The sequence below is a fragment of the Bactrocera dorsalis genome, chromosome 5 (assembly GCF_023373825.1).
Source record: "Bactrocera dorsalis isolate Fly_Bdor chromosome 5, ASM2337382v1, whole genome shotgun sequence".
Lineage (NCBI taxonomy): Eukaryota > Metazoa > Arthropoda > Insecta > Diptera > Tephritidae > Bactrocera > Bactrocera dorsalis.
Genome location: NC_064307.1, coordinates 17,481,004 through 17,500,225, shown reverse-complemented (window position 1 = coordinate 17,500,225; position 19,222 = coordinate 17,481,004). Strand labels below are relative to the sequence as shown.

The window sequence follows — 19,222 nt, the reverse complement described above, 5'->3', positions numbered from 1 at the left end:
CTATTGGCTGGCCGTGCGCTGTAGGCCGTTGGCTGTCGCACGACGACCACCACTGCCGCCGCCGCGTTGGTCTCATTGCGCTTGAGTAGGTCGGTCATTGAACTGGCGAACTTGTTTCTCACCATCATTGCCAGTGTCAGTTGTTGTTACACCGCTTTTTCTTCTTGTTGTTGTTGCGGCTATTGTTGGCGCGCTCAATTCTTTGCTCGCTGCGCTGGCTCGCACGCCCGCTTGCTTTCTTTTCTACAACATTGCTGTTTTCAGTTGTTCGTATACTTTTTTTGCTTTTATTGTATCGCTTCATGCAGCTTTTTGCTCGGCGCTTGTGCGCTCTTCTACGCTATGCTTTGAAAGCTTATGCTCAAATGCCCTCGTACATAACATAGTTATGCATATTGATACGTGCCACGAAGGCTGCTGGGTATCAGTTGCAAAGGACACAGCCAGTTGGCAACATCAGCGGCGCAGTTGCAGCAAAAGTGTTGGTGTTGTAGGAAATAAACTTGAAGGAGGAGCATATTTTTAACGGAAGTTTAACTTTAATTGTTGTATTTTTTATTTTGTTATTTTTTTGTAATGAAAACATTCTGAACTCACTCGTTGTTTCAAGTACGTGCGGCAGTGGACTCACTTGCCGGCGAGGCATTAAAGCGTAACGCAACGGCACACTCACCTGCCAATAAAATATTATATAGGAAGTGCACTTGTTGCATGTTAATGCCAATGCAAGTGTTGAAATTAAATAAAAATAATAATAATTTATGCCGTTTTTTCTCGGTGGCCTTAGTTATACACATCTATATATATGAAAGCAAGAAAAAGCATTAACTTCGGTTGCATTGAAGCTAGAATATACTTCACAAATTGAAAACTTTTCATACAATATCAATTTTGTGCATTCAGTTTGTATGATAGCTATATGCTATAGTAGTCCGATCTGAACAATTTCTTCAGACATTGTGCCGACGGTTTTGGTAATAAGTTATGCCAAATTTGGTGGCGTTATCTTGTCAAACAAAAAAGTTTTCCTTACAAGGACGGCAATTTAAGCGACCAGTGTGTATGGCAGCTGTATACATATGTTATTGTGATCCGATCGGAAAAATTTCTTCAAATGTTATATCGTTGATTTCATCAATGAACTGTGCCCAATTCCATGAAGCTATCTCGCAACTTAACTTAACTGAGCTTAACTTAACTTAACTTAACTTAACTTAACTTAACTTAACTTAACTTAACTTAACTTAACTTAACTAAACTAAACTAAACTTAACTTAACTTAACTTAACTTAACTTAACTTAACTTAACTTAACTTAACTTAACCTACTTAACTTAACTTAGCTTAACTTAACTTAACCTAACTTAACTTAGCTTAACTTAACTTAACTTAACTTAACATAATATAGCTTAACATAAATTAACATAACATGAATAGCATAATATTAGGATAAATACTTACTCGTCAGCCAATATAGAAAACCGTAATTTTACATAGCGTAGTATGGCATAACTTAACTTAACAAGCCATCACATAATATAACTTAACATAATTTGTCATAATATCTGAGATTGTAATATATTTTAGCATAACATGACACATAAAATAGGTTATGCTAAGATAACTTAACATAACATAGCATAACATAACTTAACATATAAAAATAACATAATGGGACGTCAAATTAAACCAAAACTCTATTTCCGCCGACAAAGTTCCAAAAATAGCAACAACCACACAACAAATTGGACAAAAATCTACAACAACTTAAACCGATCAGAGAATATGCTTAACGCATTACAGTTGGCCAAGTCCTCTGCACACTAGCCCCTGAAAGGTCATTGGCCGGTTTCGTGTACCTGTTATACTAAATTCTATATGATTACACACACACACATGCATTTGATGCACTTGTACAGCTTGCCTGTTTTTCTTTCGGCGTTTTTATTATCTTTTTTTTGTACTTTTTTGTTGCTGTATTTTTTATTTTCCTGCACTGCCGTGGGGCCACTGTTGCATGTGCATTGTACCGTAAGGTGTCTGCTGCCGCCGATGAAAATATTGAATTTCAACAATGTATAGAAGCAGCATTAAATATCAAATAGGCAAATGAAACAAAACAAACAGTAAAATAACAGCGCACACAAAATAATGAGGGGAGCAACATTGAGCCGACGAATGTTGAATGTCATAGAATTGCGCAGATGAGTGTGTTGAGTGCGTGCGTGTGTGCGAGTGTCAGGTATAGGGTGCACTGCGTGTTGTGGGGGAACTATAAAAGCGAATTTTGTATTGAAGTTATCGTATGTCATTAGTTAAATAACAATGGACAAATGTGTTGCAAGCAAACATAGCGGTAATTATTTTTGATTATGTGCTCGCATTGTCATTTAATGTGTATTTATGCTGTTGTTGGGAGTTGATGAGTGTCGGTGGTGTTTGCTGTGTTTGGGAAAAAAAAGAATGTACGATAATGGTGGAGATGAGACGGCGATTTTTTGGTATATTGAGAAAACAAATAAACGATATTTTTAACTACAGATATTGTTTTTATTTATAACATTACTGGGTTTTTTATAATTTTCATTGAGTTATATAATGATATTATTATGCAGAGTAACGATTTGTTTTTAACACTGAAGCACAGAATATTTGTTTAAATAGCTAAATAAGCATATTTTATTAACCAAATGCAAGAAATAAATATTTGAAAAGCTTAAAAAAAATTTAAAATTTTCTTAATTATCGATTTTTTTTAATTTTTAAGAATAATTAATTTTGTGCTGTGTATACATACTTTTTTAATTAATTATAAATTAAAAATTAATTAAATTAATTTTGATTATCAATTTAATTAATTAAGTAAATTTACTTAAAATTTTTAATTTTTTTTAATTAATAGAATTTCTATAAAAATCAAATTAATAAAACTGATTTGATTAAAAATTCATACAAAACATAAAAATTTTAATTAATTAATAATTTAATCAATCATTATTGATTTAATCATTCTAATTGTCTGTTGCAAAATTTGTATTAAAGTTGTTAGTTTGAATTTACTTAAATTAATAAATAATTATAATTAATATATTAAATTAATAATTAATTAAAATTAATTAAAATTAATTTAATTAATATTTTTTTTTATTCAAATCCTTTTTAAATAAAAAATTCATCACTTTAACATAACTTTTACGATAAAAAATTAAAAAATTAAAAAAAAATTAATAACAAATTAAATGAATCTAATTTTAATAATACTTTTTTCCAAATCTTGAATTCAGTATTATATTTGCACAACTTATATGCTCATGCTGATTTTTCTATTTTTTGTTAAGTAGTAGAATTTTTACAAAAACAAAATTAAAAAAACAATTATTTACTCTGCAATAGAATTTCTTAATAAAAAACCAACAACAATAAATAAAATAAATAACTTATGCAACAAAAATTAACGATGTCAATAAAATTCTTATCATACAAAAAAAAAAAGCATCACGATTTCAATAAAACTGTTACGAAAACAAAAATATAATATATGCAATATTAATAAGCAGCCACGCCATTACGCAATATCCGCTTTGAGCACACGCCAGCGATTAAAAGTTCATGTCAAAATTATAAGTATGTGTGTATTTTGCATTTTTGTTGGCATTAAATTTAATGCTTAAGTGCTTATTAACTTTTGCTATTTAATTACAATTCGGCGCTTTTGGCTTGCCAATTGTTGTTGTTGCTTTTTTGCGAACGAAACTAAACTGCTTATTAAATTTATATCCTGTTATTGTGATGAAGTGACATTTCAGAGCTGAGATAAAAAAAGATACATTTATGTATATATATATATATATATTTTGTCCATGGGAATATTATATACATATATGCTCTTTCCAGAGACGTGACTTTATGCGTTTGTAGATATGGCAAAAATCTCTAAAAAATTAAAAGAAATACAGTCACAGCTTAGCATATGTATGCTTCAGCTCACCGAATTATAATGAAGTCTCATTGAATATGTAAAACCAAAAATATTTTTTTTTTTAATTCTGGTAATTACTTTTATAAGTTATTCTAATACTTATAGTATATTTTATAATTTATTTTTTTTAATTTTTATTTTTTAAGATTTTTTTATATTAATCTTCATATTCACACCTTTCTCCTGCCTATAAAGTAGTCATAAATTGCCAAGCCAACCATAATTTGTAAGAAAAAGTGTTGCGCCTATTTCAACACGCACACACCACCTCAACAATTTGACAAGCACACATACACACATGTGCATACAAACACAAATAGAAACAAAAATTCATGCAACGAGTTAGTTGCTAGCAGTTATTGCCACTAAGAATGTATGTTTGTATATACAATTGAATATTGGTAAGTGTATGTATATATTGTATGTTTGTATATACGTTTCTAAATATGTTTATGTATGTATATGTCTTTGTTTATGTGCATATTTACGGCCGTGCAACAGTTGAACGCCCTTTTCATGGCAAGTGATTCCAAACGACGCGTCATTTCCCTCAACTCATTCCACTCCTGCTCTCCTGCACTGCCGCCTGCAGCCTTATCGCGCCGTTTCATTTGCAGCTAATGCTTCTAACCACAAATGCGCTGTGCTGCCACTCAATGCCATTGACTGCCGCTGCCGCAGTCAACAGCCAACTTGCCAGCCACCTAACTATCTAGATGGACTGGCTGCATGCCTGCCTGCCAGCCGCCTGATTCTGCCGCTTGTAGCTGGTCTAACTAACGACTGATGCGCCTAGAGATCGGCGCGCATGTGGCAGGATGGTTGTTGCAACGTGCTGCTAGAACTAGCTATCTAGCAGCAGCAGCAGAACAGCCTGTGAACTGGTTTCATTTTCATGTTGGCATCTTCTCTAATGCCAGGCGGCGCAGCAAACGCTGGAAAATAGAGGCAACGATGCATGCATGCGGCGGTATGTATGTATGTGCAACAATAAGAACAACGCAAGGCGATCGAGACATTAGCTGCTTTGTGGCTTGGAAAGTGACTTGGCTATTGACACTGGGCAATCGGTTGCACACGTTGGTGTGGCAGCTGTTTGTGGCAGGTTGCAAGTGTGTGTGTGTGTGCGTGTGCTTATAAATATAGCTAGCGACTTGGTTGGGTTCAACAAGTGGCCGTTTAAAGTGAAGGGGAATAACTACAAGAACAAAAACAACAACAAAAAGCTACAAAAACAACAACAAAACAGCATTCATCACAAATATTATGGCAGAAGGGGGCAGTTGCAACATGTTGAAAGGTAGCAAAGACCTTCCCATAAGATTCACTTTTTGCTGACAAGCTTGCGCTGTTGTTGTGCTGGTTGTTGTTTTTGTTGTTTTTGCGCTTCCTTCTAATTCCTGGCCGGCCGAGCGCATTGCACTGCATTCGTGCTGCAGCAGTCAGCTACCTTCGCTTTGTTGATGTTTTCGTTGTTGTTTTTGTTTTAGGCTTTGTTTTCATTACTCGTTTATATTGACTGCTTGTTGTTGTTGTTTTGCTTATTTATGTTTGTTGTGGCTTTTCATTTCATTTCATCGCCTCGTCCGTTCGTTGATCTCTAACGTGCAACGTTCAGCTGGCAACGTGCAACAAATTGTGGAATATTTCAAACGAAAACGAAAACTTATGGCCCAACAACAGCAAAAACAACACCAACAACCAGTAATGGCTTGAAAGGTTGTTGCAGGCGCTGCGCCGAGAACGAAAGCAAGAATGCCACATTTCTTCGTGCAGCAATGCTTGTGGCAGCCAGCGCACGTTGACAGCAGATTTTCGGGATCGTTGCCACTTGCTGGCACCAACACACCGGCATTTCGATATGTGTATTGCCGCCTGACAAAGGCTGTACTTTGCTGCCACACACTTGATCACCGCGCTGCCTCAGCGGCGACCTGCCCCTCTGGCGGCGCGTTCGGTTTGGCGTTGCTTTATTCGGGGTAAATGCACTCTGGACGAAATGTGAATGAACGGCGTGCACGTGAAAGAGGTCTAGAAAGCACACAAACACACACACGCATAGGCTTTGATACGTTTGTATGTGTTCATGTTGCATGTGGCAAGGATGCTCAGGCGGCAATGTGCTGGTCGTGGATCATGCTGCTGTTATTGCCGGCAAATGTGTGCATTTTATTGTTTTTATTTTTGTTGTTGCAGGCAGCGGTGTTCGCTTTCATTGTATAATTATGTGAGTGCTGCGTTTAAGTGCTTGTTGTTGTTGTTGTTGCTTGCATTATGATTACTTTGTTCTTAGGTTGGCTCATATTTGCAGTATTTGCCTTGCTGCCACAACCTACAACAAATGCACAACACAAACATACACAAAGATGGATTACAAAGGTGGGTGCTTGTTGTTGTAAGCGCTATACGCTCACTTATTAGTTGCTAAAATGTGCAATTTACGTTTGGATAATTGCAATAAGCGCACAATCGGTTTGAAAAGTACAAAAGTGCAAGAAAATCTAGCGAGTGTCATATGCGCCAAGAACGAGTTTGTTGCTTAAGTCTTTCGTTATTTTCCTTTACAAAGCGCGCTTGAGAGGCTGCAGGCGGCAGGAATTTTTTGATTACCACAATGTATGTGTATATATATGTGTGCAAGGAAAATGGTATAAATGACAGCATTAATAGCTTGATATGTGAAATAATTTGTAGATAATCTGCTTTGTGGCAAAGGCTTGACTTTCATGCTGGGAAATTGTTTGCTGCATGCGGCTGGTGCTGCGTTAATGACTTCAAAAGCCAGGAAATTGGTTTCTAAGCGCTTAAAAATTGTTTTCTGGTATGTACTTTTTTAATTAGAATTTTTTAAGTGATTAAATCTACTGGCACCTGGCTCAAGTGAATGACTTGTGTTTTTATTTTTTTCAAAGCAGGTGCTTTCAGTGAGTGAGAAGCGGAGTAAATTGGCCTTTTGATGAAGAATTTGATATTTTATGAACGTTTCCGTTCAATTTGTTTTTAATTACAAAGCTTGGTTGTCAAAAATTATGTGTCATAAAAATGACAAAGAAAAGTTTTGTTGAAAATTTTCTACAAAAAAATTTTAAGATATCAAAAAGTATGACAAATGTTGTCAAACGCGGCATAAAAATGACAAAAGAGACTTTATAAGTTAAAGTATGAATAAAACTACATAGAAATTAATTAATATGTTTTTTTTTGTCAAAATTTATGTAAAAATATTTCCTATATGTTATAAAAACACAAAGAAAATTTTTGTTTAATTTTTAAAAAAAATTTTAAATATACATAAGATATACATATATTTGTGAGTTCATAAATATTTTCTCCGGTAAAAATGCTTTTCTTTTATTACAAATTTGCAAAAATTTATTTTTATTTATAAAAAAAGAACTCAAGCTAAAAACAAAATAAAAAAATTATGTAAACTTTTACAAACTTTTTTTCTTAAAAAAATACAATTTATGGTACCACTTCTGTATCAATTGACACTTCTAACGAGGCGCAACACCCTGAAGTAAAATGTGTGCGTTAAAAATAAACAAAAAAGCTAATAATTAGTATATATGAACGTTTACTCCACATACTCCACACCTAAGCTAATAGCAATGGCCGAAAATGAGTTTGGTAAAAAAAAAAAAATGTCACCAACATTAATTAAGCAGAAGACACAAATGTGCTATGGCAATAAAGCCCGCGCAATAATATGAAACACAATAGTCGACCGAAAGTCATTGAACTTGGCACTAAAGCAAATATACACATGTGAACTCATATATATAAGCACATACACACAAACACATGCCTATATGTACACACATCTAAGCAAAAAGCCATGCCTACCCATTGTTCTTTTTGGACTTAATCACACCTCCCAACGCGCGCGTTGACAATACTAACCGTAACAACAAGCACAATAGCAACAACAACAAGTATAGCGACAGCAGCAACGCCAACACCGGCTTGATTAGTAAATTAACTTTTTTGCGCTTTTTGTTTTGCTTGGCGTATTCTACTTTTTCCACATGGCACGGCGAATTGCGAGCATTTGCATGAAATAAACGCACACTTCCTTTGACTTCATTTACATAAATTAGCAGAATGTGTGTTTTAGTGAATAAAAATTAGAAAAAAATTATATATTTAAAATAAATAAATATACATATATATACTTTAATCTATGGCTTTTTAAGCGTAGCAAAATTCAACTTTTTGCTACGTTTTGCCATTTGTGATCATAAAGATGTGCCTATCAGAAATTGCGTATTACATTTTGACCTTCAGTAAACCGTTATATATATTTTTATTTGTATACTGCTAGATTTTTGTTTATTAGAATGGAAATTGTATAATAAGAAATATGAGATTTTGAGTGAGTTGACTGCACATATAACAAGAAAAAAACACTAATTAATGGTTTTACAGAACTCTGCTTGAAGAAATATGTTGAGATATTGATTTTTATCAAAAAGAAAAATGTTGAGTTAAGCAATTTTTACAGAAATGTTTAATATAATGTTTTAAAATTTAATTATTAATTAGCAAACAATATTTTTTTTTCAAAAAATTTAATTTTGACTTAAGCACTTTTTTCACAAATTTATAGCATTTTGTTGTAAAAGTGTTCTTTAAATACCTTTTGGTTAATATGTTGAAAATATATGATTTTTTTCGAAAAATTAAATATTGAGTTACGTTCTTTTTCTGAAAAATGTTCAGTAAAATGACGTAAAAGTGTTATCTATATACCCTGTATTTAATATATTAATAAAACAAATCAAATTTTTCAAAAAATGATATTTTGAGTTATGAAATTTTACCGAAAAATAATGAAATAATTGGTCAGAGGTGCGTGTTTTGATCAAAATATAGTGTTTTTGAAAAAACTATTGAACTTTACCAGTCAGACAATAGTAATTTTTTCATATAGAAAATTTATTTATTTAAAGTTAATTAATTTTTTATTTATTTTTATTGGTGTAGAAGTAGTTTTAAATATAATTTCGTTTACTTTTAACATTACTTATTGTTCTTAATTTTTTCGTGCGGATTAAGTTTTATTAATTAAAATATTTTTAATTAGTTTTTATCAATTTATTTTTAGTTATTTTGAGTTTTATTTCTTAATTTTTTATATTAAATCTTTATGTATTTTATTTTCCCTTTCTCATTTAGTTCAATTTAAATTCTTAAATAGTGAAATTAATTTTTGTTTAATTATTTTAATTTATTTCTAAATTTCTTTAATTTTTAATTAGTTTGACTAAATTTTTTTAATTATCTTTATTAATTTCATAATTTTTTTTAACTTATTTTATTTTTATTTAGCTTTTTTATATATAATTTTTTTAATTAGTTAAACAAATTTATTTTATTTATAACATTTTACTTTATTTATTAAATAGCTTTTTTTTCTCAAACCAAATATATTTTTTTGACAAGCATATTTTATGTTTTACTTTAAATACATTCCTTTGTTATTTTATTTAACTTTATTTTATTTCTCTATTTTTTTACTCTTATTCTTACTTTGCTTTCAACAATTTCGTCCCACTGTACAATTCCCAGTCAGTTATACGCTTTAGACATCTAACCCGACTATGATTATTCATAATCTACATATAAGTGTATGTATATCAAAAAAAAAAATTAAAACAACAAGAACAACAACAAAAATTAAGCATTCACCTATTTACATAACACGACCTTGAAATTGAAAATGAAATTCGAAGTGAAATGTAAACAATAAATTGAATGTCGTTGCAAAATAAAAGCCTCGCCAATTTATTGCTTAGATCGCAACAACAACAGCAACAATGAGAGTACAAAAGGCAACAGTGATGTGAAACATTAATGTAATTAACGGAATTAACGAAAGCGAATGCATTTAAAACACACAGCTTTTAAACGGGCATTATGGACTGCCGTTGCTGCGGTGTGCTGAAGTAGAAATGATTGTGAAAACAACAACAAAAATCAAAAATATAAAAAATAAAATAAAAAGTTAGAAATAAAAAGCAAATAAATGAGAAAAATCTGCCCCACTCGAATACAGTTAGCCAGATTTGTATTTTTTTGTAAATATGAGCGCGCATTTTAGCAGCTGAAAGTATTTGTTGTTGCAATATGATGTTCTTACCATATAATTTATTGTACACATTCAATTTATTGCGCAAATTAATTTATTGTGCAATGTTAATGTGAGCAATTGATGGCAAAAAATGGCGTGAGTTTTTTCACTTATTTTGATTTCTAAGCGATTTTGAGCTTTCATTGGAATATTTTGTATGTATGTGCGTATGTATAGCTATTGGGGATGTGTGGGTGTGTTTGTAGGGGTATATGTGTGTGCTTGTGTGTGAGTTAGCATCTACGTCAGCAGGCATTGTATGCAAAATTTCAATTTCAGTTTCAATTTCATCTTCTGTCAGCCGTTATTTGCTAGCTGAAATGCTTGTATGTATATACTTGTATCTGTATATGCAGGTGTGCTGTTACACAGTTTGAAAGTGGCTGTTAAAGAATTTAGCAGTGTGGTAAGGAAATCATTTGAAGTGGAGATTTGTTGAAAAAATGTTAATTTTGTGCTAAAAGTAAGAAAATTTTGCCAAAAAATTATTGAAAAAATAATTTTTAATGTTTGAAAAAAAAAAATAAAAAAAAATTTTGTAAAAAAAAAATTGTAAAAAAAAATAAACATATTCATCACTTGAATTAAAAAAAATGTATAAAATAAACTGTTAAGTGAACATCTATAAAAAGTTCAAAAATTTTTTTAAGAAATATTTTTCTACAATAAAAAAAAAATTATTAAAAAAATATTTATTTTTTAAAATTTTTAAATTTGAGCTTCTCTAACAAAAAAATATGATGAGACAACACTTCTCCTAATAACGCTCTTTATATAATATTTTCACACAGAAACTTGAAAATATTGACATTTGTTTGTTTAAAACTGTTTGTTTGCACAATTACTATGAAAAATCTAACGATTCACGCTACGTCACATGCCAGCACTCGTACAAGCTGACACACACCCACACATTATCTTTGAAATGAAGCTAGACGCTACATATTTACACCTGTGTACTTATATATCTAAGCACCTTTAAGCTGTTGACAGCAGCATTTTCATTTCAACTAATTTTTTATTGTTATATAGTATATGCATATGTACTACTGTTCACCGCTCACCCCTTGCTTAGCGTCACAAGCTTTATACCCTGCTTTTGGGCTTATATCATACTTGGCTAGAGCAGCAGCTACTGCGTTTTAGCGCTTCTAACCCATACAAGCTTGTAAATATAATTGTATCTGACGCTTCTTAAATGTCTATATATAATTGTTTGTGTGTGTGTGTTTGTATATTTGTTTATTGCTTGTCACGTTTGCTGTTTGGAGTCATTCAAAGTCAAAGTCAAGGTTTTCAAATGCTTACAAAGAGACTGTGGGTATTTTCTAGTGACGGTGAGTGAGTCGTGTATTTATAAAAAAAATATTAGATTTTTTGCGTTTCTTTTGGTATTTGTTTCCCTAAGTTTTTTAATTTATGGTGTATTGTTTTAAATATATTTTTTGCTAATCTTTGTGACTTAAGTTAATAGTTTTATTAATTAAAAATTAAAAACTATTTTTAAACTATATTATATCCATTAATGAAGTATATAACCTTTTTAAGTTTTTTATTACATAATTTATTCTTTTTTTTTAATTTTTTTCATATCATGTTTTTTTACTTTTATTTAAAAAAAATTTTATTTTAATTATTCTTAATTTTTATTTCCTAATTATTTTTTTCTGTTTCTTAATTAATAGTTTTTTAATTTGTTTGCAAGTTATTTTTATTAATTTTTTTATTTTTTTTATTTTACTAATTTTTTTACATTTTTATTATAATTTATTTTGTATTTTGTAAATTTCGTTTCACAGCTGTCTTATCTAGGAATAATTTTAATTTAATTTTTTATTCTAATAAGTTTGTATTTCGTTAATTAAAAAAAAATATTTAAGAATTTAAAATTAAAAACAAAAATATTTATATGTTAATTTTTTAAGAAATTTTAATTTTTTATTTTATTTTAATTTTTTTTAAATTATTTTTAATTTTTCTAATTTTCTCTTAATTTTTTAAAACTTTTTTTTGGATTGCTTTAATTTTTTTTTTTAATTTTTTTAATACAATTTTTTAATTAAACTATTTTCCTGTAAATATGTTTTGTTATTATTTTGCCTTGCCTATGTCTTTTAGTGACTTGTTGGTTATTGAGCTCAGCGCAACAACACAGTTTTCTAGTGAAATGTAGCAGATTTGAACATAAACACATGCATATATATTAAGATACAAAACAACAAGCAAAAAAAAGCAGAAGAAAAAAATATACAAAAAGCAACAAAAATATATATATTAAGCATTTTTTGTTGGCGCCGCCAAACTGGTTTGTGTGGTAATCACCATTTTTGCACGTAAAACAACAATGTGCATGCTCATTTATATATTGTGTGTAAAGAAAAATTATAAACAAATCTAGCAACAACAAAAACGAGTGCAAACTTGCACAACAAATTTGTAGAAATGAAAGAGTCTTCTGTTTATTATTTCTATTTTGCTAGTATAAAAATAAAAATGGGTCATTGATGACTAATTATTTGAATTTGCTTAAATTTTTTTTTTTTAATTGTTCAAATAATAATATTTTTAGCAGCAGCTCAGTGAGTCAAGCGCATGGCCATTCGAGTGGTAGCAGTTAATTGATTACTAGAAACAAGTTATTTTAAGAAATTTTTCAGAAAAAAGTATTTATTAATATATAAACAGTCGAAATATTTTCAACAAAGTCAAAAAAGTACATTAACAGCTTGCAATGTTCATATAACAGCGCCGTAAATACTTAACAGCGTTGCTAATATCGCTAACATAACACTATGTAAAGACTGCTGTATATAAAAAAAAAGGCAGATGAATAGGCTATTATTTAACAAACCTTTACGATTTAAGCTAGTATTAAGAAAATATATAAATTTATCAGGAAATCTGCTGTTAAAGTCGTGAATTACGTAATATCTAAGCCCTCAAATTAGCTTTAGAATTTACAACTCGCCTCTCAAGGGCATAAACAAGGGCTTTAATGAAGAGGCTATAAAATTTCAACAGCGTGGTTGCTATATTGTTTTTTTTTCAACGCTTTATAATTTTCTAAAGCTTCTTCAATGCTTGATTAGTTAGTTATTTTATAGTAGCCAATTTCCTCTATAGATTAATTTTTTTTTTCATTTTGTTTAGTTTTCGAAAGAATTACATAATAAATTACTAATTTGCGATAAACAAAATAAATTATAGGAAAAAATGTTAACACCTTCTAATGAAGTTACACACTAATGAATGACACAACAATAGAAATATATTGTGTCTGTATGATTGCTGTAGTAATCAATCATTTGAGCGCTACAATTGAGCAGTCGACAACAGCAAATGAAGGGAATGAAGCGCCAAAGCGTTAAATTCATAACGAAAGGCCTAAACTAGTAAGGAAAAAGCTTAAAAGAGGCTAAGTCGAGTTAAGCGATAAGAAAATTTAATACGTTAAAAAATTAGAAATAATTAATAAGTAAATTAATAAAAATTTTTTTCCTAATTAAAATTATTTCTAAGCGGAAAAATTAATTAAAATTAATTATTTCTAAGTGGAAAAATTAATTATCTCTAAGTGGAAAATAAATAAATAAATTTAAAATTAATTTTAAAAAATTAATTAATTAAGACTTATAATTATTTAATTAGAAAAATTAATTAAAATTAAATATTAAATTAATTAATTAAAATATTTTTGTGATAAAAAATTATTTTTTAGTAGAAAACAAAAATAAAATCAAAATTAAAAACCTGTTTAACGGATTTTGGTTAAACAATTTTTCAAAAAAGGTGGTTTCTAAGATGGTGGTTACAAGTATATCGCCTGCTTAAAAGCTATTTACAAAATTGTACTAAAAAAAATATTTCAGTTGATTTTCAAAACATGTTTTTTACTACTCTGCCAATATCAACCGCAGAAATTTTAAATATGAGCAAAAAATGGTTCTCAACTCATTAAGTAAGAACAGAATTGAATGCTAGGCATTCAAAGCAATCAAAATTTTTTATAAAAAATTAAAATAACTAACCGCTTTTGTTAATTTCTTTAATGCGCTGTTTAATTTGTGTACGCTTCAGTTTCTTTACAAAGCTCGAACGCTTAAATGCCTATCAACTTCTGTCCTGTAAGTATTGGATGAAGTTCGTAGCTCAAGTCTTTTGTGTTGCTGAAAGACAGCTATATTTCCTCCGTTTCTCAAAAATAATCTCAAAATGCTACCAGATTTTATAAATAACGTCATAATATCTTCAAAACACCGTAGCTGTAAACGCTGTGCTCACTTAGCCGGCACTTTTCAGCTTGCCACGTTACATAATACGGCTAGTCAAGCACATTTTGTGAGCTATTAAGCTCTTGAAATTAATAATTTAATAGCTAAGCTGACAGCAGTTTATAAATTACGACAAAAAGTCACTTTTATTTTCGAAAAAGCGTTAAAGACATAATTATTTATATACTTATATACATGTACATACATATATTTCCTACATTGTTGCGCCGCTGACGTATGACAACACAAACGCTGTTGTACAACACTTAAAACTTCTTGTTGATATTAAATTACAATTTCATGTGCTTTTTTGCTAATTTATTTTTGTGATTTGTTGGTGCTTTTGCGTGCTTTGTACGATGAGCTCATGCGGTTTTAGGCGATTTGCTGTAGGAAAGTGAGGTAGAGCGTATGCTTGCAGGTAAATTTTTAGAGGAAATGTGTTGATAAATTAGTTTTTTATATAAAATGTTTCTAATAAAAGAGGGTTTAGTAAAAATCTCGTTATAATTTTATTTTTAAATTTAATTTTTTTTTTGTACATTTTTTTATAAATTTTCATGTTTTTTAATAATTTTATAAAAAATTTTCGAAAAAAAACTTTTACTAGTGAATTATAGCTTTATAAAATGTTTTTTGGAATATGTTATTATAAATAATAACTTAAACTTTATATTTTTTGCTAAATTGTTAAATTTTCATCCTTACTTATCCACTGTTAGTCTTTTCGTAAATAACCTTAAAATAATAACTTTTTTCTACAGCTCAAATTATAAAACCTCACTTTTTACCTTTATCATATTTTAATTACAAAAACAATATAAAAATATTGCTGCCCTCAACACCTAATCAAGCATTCAATCAATCATAACCATGAGCATTACAATATTGTCGCCATTTAACACTTTGAAGTTCGTGTCCAAAGTCTTCAGTTTCTTCCGTCATTTCGTCTAGCAAGCCATGAAATGTATATAGCAGCACATAATAATGTATTTATGTATGTACACATACACTGACATCGCTGAAATTAAATTTTAAGAATCCCCGCTTTGACATTTACGGTGGCAACAATTAGCATTATTATTTATGAGGTGCTTATTATGTAATTGATTTGATTAATTTAATGAAATTTTAATGTGCTATGAACTGTCGAGGATATATAAATATAAAGACTAAGCTGAATTCTGTTTCATATTCCACGGATTGATTAAGAAATTCGCTTCAGGAAATTAAGCGTAAATTGAAATTAAATTAAATGTTTTGAAGTCAAGTGTGGTATGAAGAGCAGATCAAATCTATGAGATGCCAACGATGCCACAAACTCAATAGCAGTGTTGTTAAGCGAGTAAATGAATAAAGTAATTGAATTGGAGAGCATTATAATAAAAATTAGTGGAAGTTATGTGTTCAATTGTGGGAAGATATTATATAATTATATTATTAATTTTTATAAAATTACTTAATACTATTGTTTTCAAAATTTTTTTTCGATTATCGAAATATTTTTTTATTTTTCAAAATAATGTGTTTTTTTAATTTTATTGATTTTTTTTTTAATTTCTCTTTATTTAAATTTTTGTCTTTTTAAATAAAATTTTTTTCCAAATAAAGTTTTTTAATTTTTCAAAAATATCAACATTTTATCTAAATTTTTTTTTTAACCAATTTACCTTATTTTCACAGAAATAAATAATTTTGAATCTAAAAATATTTTTTTAATTTTTTGGTTTCTTAATTTTTTTAAATTAATTTGATTAATTTTTTTAATTAATTACCTCAAAAAACTAATGAAAATTATTGGCTAATCAAATTTATTTACTTCTCGTACTTTCTTTCGACCTATTCTCTCGCTAACATACTCTCTCATTTCTTGAAGAGAATATGCTAATAAACAAATAAACTTTATCGCACCCAGTTCTGTGCCATGGAAATTTCTAGAGGCTATCTCTAGAAATTTTGAAAACAGGAGCACTGTCTACATGTTTTTATAATGATGTAAGTCGACTTCAAAAAAAAAAAAAAATAATTGTTTTATTTTAATATATTTTAAAAGTTTCTTCATTCTAAAAATTAAATTTTTTTAAGAAAATAAAATAAAATATTTTTAAGCCAAATTCATAGAATCTGTTTAAATGATTTATTGTGACAATTTGGGCTTGGGAATAAAAAAAAATATTTTAAATTAAAAAAAAAAATATTTTCAATTAATAAAAATGTATTTTTATTTAATTTTTTAAGCAACTGTTTTAACAAAAAAAAATTAATTTTTTAAATAAAAAAGGAATTTGCGTACGAAAGAAAGTTAAAAAAAAATTTAATATTAAAAATGAAATTAAAAAAAAATATATTAAATATAAAATATATTAAATTTTTTTTTTTGGAAAAAAATATTTTTTTTTTGAAAAATTTGTAAAATTTACTTAGATGAGTATTTTAACATCACCACTATTTTCGAGTTTTAAATTAAAAACAAAAAAATATTATAAAATATTAATTCTGTTCAAAAAAAATTGTAATAGAGAAAAAATGTGGGCCAAAAAATAATTTTTTAATAAAAAACAATTGTAAATTTTACTAAATTTGTTTTTTTTTAATCAATTGCCACTTACCATATATCAATTTAGCACGTTGTAATCCTCTTCATAATACTCCAGCCATAATGCAAGTAATCCAAAAATATCACTGATGTACATGTGTGTGTGCGGGTAATCCATTAACTTAAACGAACTCCAATTAAAATCGTCAGCAATCCAACAGCGGCAATTAGCATGCAACACAATTATTGGATGAATGCTTGGGTATGTGTGTGTGCACTTATATTTTCCAGTGTATTTTTAACTCACTTGTATTTGTTGTCGTGTTCTGGCTAATTTTTGCGCAGTAAACCAAGTTGTTATTGTATTTCATTGATTGTTGCACTTACACTGTTAAGTTTATTGTTGTATTTTTGCGTAATTTATCTTTTCACACTTTGTTGTTGTTGTTTTTTATAGATTCGTAATTATATTTTTTTGCAAACACTTTTGGTTTTCCTTTACAATTTGCTTGCCACGAAATTCACTTAAATGCTGCTTAACTTATGCGTTTAAACCAATAAATGCAGTCTTATGGGTTAACAATTAACAAAGAATTAACGCTATTTAACTAAATTTGCTACGTAGAATATGTGATTCTTAGAATTATTTTAATTTTTTTTTGTAAATTATTTATAATTTTTCTTTAATTAATTGTAACTTTTCCTTATTTATTTATAATTTAGTTTAATTACTCATAATTTGTTTTAATTATTTATAAATTTTATTAATTATTTATAATTTTTCCTTAATTTCTTGCAATTTTTGTCACTAGAACATTTTTTGTTGTATAAATTTTTTTTTATTTTACATAATTTTTATAAATTGCTTTGCTTTTTGTTGTATAACATATCTTGTTGCTGCTGTTGTTTTCTCACAATTCAAACACCAGTTCACAAATTACATTTTTTCAGTTAAATTTGCACTTTTCCGTTTGTGAAATCTATTTTTTGCATATTTTTCTTGTTTTTATTTGCTAATTTGTTGTATTTGCTTGTTTGTTGTTGTAAATTTTCCAACCTTTCCAAGCAACTATTCTAACCAAACTAAGTTGCTTATTGCCAACACTTTTCTTTCAACACTCAGCAATTTGTCTTCTTATTCTTTTGCTGCTTCTTCTAATTCTTCTTCTTGTTATTGCTTTTCCACAACAAAACCGCATAGCCAGTATTCTAACACAGTCTTTATCATATACTTTGTACTGCCACTGGCTGATTGTAACTCTAACTCTAAACGGCAATTGGCTTGATCTGGTTGGTTGGTTAGCACATCGGCTAAGTGTTAGACTCGCATCCAGAAAAATGCTTACGAAACCGTGTCTCGATCGTATTGTTGCTTGCGGAAAACTGAATCACGGATGAGTCGCAGCGCCACATCAATGTCATGGGCACACTTGTGAACGTACTAAGCGCACGCACACACACGCTCACCAAAACACTACAAACGGCATTAAAAACCGCTCAGAATAAAAGACACACACACACGTATGCATGGAGATAGTATGACAAAGCTGAGCTCGAGTTCGAGTAGAAATTCTGAGCGCTCGCCAGCCAGCCAGCCAGTGGTAGTCGGTGGCACCTGAAAGCCGATATCAGTAGATAGTTAGACTTTTACGCGCGACGAACGCGCTCAGCGACCGACAGCGCTTCTCGCTTATAAGGCACACACGCACACGTATGCACATACACCTACAATTGGCCGCAAAGAAAATTCTGATAAACTCATAAGCAATACTCGCGGCCATGACAGTGACAGTGGTCAGAGATACAGCGATAGCTTTGCTCGTGTGTTTGTATGTGTGTCTGTAAACAGCTTCATTCGCTCGAACACGCTCGTTTTATGGCATTCTAAGTGCTCGTAACTCAACGAAAGCGGCAGCCGCAGCCGTAATTCATCATCCATCACAAGCAGCCACTGTCTGTGTGTGTGTATGTTTGTGTTGGCGCTCAGCACTTGAGTTGCCTATGCCTATATGTAAGCCACTTGGCTCTTTCTCCGATATCGAGGAAGATTTGCGGATCTCTTTTGATTGCCTTTTACCTGCACATTCGTTGTCAAATGCCCGTAGACAAGACGAAAGAGAAATTCTACGAAGAACATGCGCGCTCATAACGCTCTTTTACACCATACACACCTATAGGTGTGCACACAGGTGGCTTAGAATCTACCACAGAAATAAAACAAACAACAACAATGCTTGCTAACTCGCTTACATGCTTCATGCTTGGCTGAGCGCGCGCGCAACCGATGTGGCCAACCGAAAATCT

The 19,222-nt window shown here is 30.0% G+C and overlaps 1 protein-coding gene across 1 annotated transcript in view; it reads right to left on the bottom strand.

Annotated features, from left to right (window-relative positions):
• The window catches only part of LOC105234068 (zinc finger protein rotund), a 67,424-nt gene extending 49,057 nt beyond the window's left edge, over positions 1-18,367 (bottom strand). The window contains exon 1 of the mRNA XM_049459407.1: positions 16,992-18,367. The gene's annotated coding sequence lies outside the window, so the exon portion shown is untranslated. The remainder of the gene's footprint in view (positions 1-16,991) is intronic.
• Positions 18,368-19,222: the final 855 nt, after the last annotated feature.